Here is a 1,891-nt window from a genome sequence, read left to right on the forward strand (position 1 = left end):
TATTTGGTTGGGAGTAGAGGATTCCTCAGGCTTTTCTTATGAGATAAAATGTGTAGTCTGTGTATAAAGAAGGTACTAACTTTTCTTTATAATTTTATGTTCTTATTTTATTCCTTGTGTTATTACCCTGGATATGCCTTTGAGTACAACATTTAATAGAATGGCACAAGCAGACATTCTTCAGAGAAAGCACTCATATTTCATCCTTATGATAACGTTGCTGATGATTTTTCATAGATACACTTTTTCACATTAAAAAAACTACCTAGTATTTCCAGTTAGCTGAGAGTGTTTACAGTGTGTTGAATGGCTGTCAAATGTTTTCATCTGCGTCTATTGAGAGAATATTATTTTTTCTCACCATACATTTATTTATGTCAAATGGAAAACCAGCCTTGCATTTCTGGGATAAACTTATATTGGTCATAATGAAAATCCAAAATTTTATTAAGGCTATTTGTTTCTATGACAGATGTAGAATTATCATTTTATGACATCATCTAAGTTCATGTTTATCATTTTATCTCTCAGTTACATAAACATCTATATATCCATATTTATATAGAGATATGTGTACATGTTTTGTTTTTGGTTTATTGTACTATCAGTTTAATGGGTTCATTAGTCTGATTCTTGGTTGGAACAAGAGCAGATTCTTTTCCTAAAACAGTGATGGGTCTTTAAGATTCACAGAATCAGAGTCTGATAAAAACATAAGCTAGCTTTAAGGCTACCTCTTGATCCTCCAAGATTGAGTGAGGAAAACAATGGATGGAGCCCTAGACAAAGAAGGGAATTTATGTCTAGTTTGAATCTTGTTAATAGAGGAGTAGGAAAGTGTGGATTAAGTCACAACAGCCTCTACATCCCTAAATATCTCTAATCAACCCTAATTCTTCATTGCCAAGTGCATTGGTAATGCTGTAAATCAGAATGTGTCCTCCAATGTCCTGGAATGCTCTACAAAGAGGTCATAACCTCACCTGTCTCTTTTCAGAGAGGGCATTTGGGGATATGAAACCTGGTCTCAAAGACAGTATCAATAATTTAGGTCCTATTTTCAAAGATGTCAGGCTGAAAAGAATTGAAAATCTCAAGGCAAAATACGACCCACCAATCTTTTACAATTGTATAGCTAAAACCTGTTATACATTGACATATCAATGTTACCTAAATTAAAACAAGTGCATTATGATTAAGTTGCACCTGTCACTCACTTTTATATCTATGATGTGTGGATTTAACTCTGTTGGACACTCCAGTGAACAATGAAACAAAGGTTCATACCAAGATGGATTTTGTTGTTGTTTTCATTTACTTGTTTAAGCTAAACCCTAGATGAGGAATTGGGACTATCTCAAACACTACATTCTAAGGCATATAGGTTTTCTGTTACTTGCATCTAAATTAATCTTGACAAATTCACTTTGTTAATATAAATCTGTTTTTGTGCAACAAGTATACTCATAGTGAGTAGGCAACATTATACTTTTGCACCTGTAAAGTTAACAGCCAGTTACAGCTAAAGGCTCAGTGTGAATATGCCAGGGTGAATACCACTTGCATGAAACTCTTTGCAGGAAGAGAGCTTTTTATCTGTCCAGACCTTCTGCTTCACCTGTGCTGTGAAAATTTTATTTTAAAAAGTTAAAAGATTTTTCCTTTTAGACATTATTCAGTAGGTATTTATTCTGTAACTATTTTTATTTGTCTTTTTGAAATATTTATAGAAAAAGCAAGTAATTTTCTCCTGCCACTTTACCCCTACACAAATACTTTTTCTTGACCTTTATTTGAACTGGAAGAATGACAAGAATTTCATAACCATTCTCAAAGCGCAAGGTCTCCTTAACATTTTTGTATTTTGTTTTAGCCATGGCTGTCATTATTG

Source organism: Propithecus coquereli, unplaced genomic scaffold, assembly GCF_000956105.1.
Source record: "Propithecus coquereli isolate 6110/MARCELLA unplaced genomic scaffold, Pcoq_1.0 Scaffold195, whole genome shotgun sequence".
Classification (NCBI taxonomy): domain Eukaryota; kingdom Metazoa; phylum Chordata; class Mammalia; order Primates; family Indriidae; genus Propithecus; species Propithecus coquereli.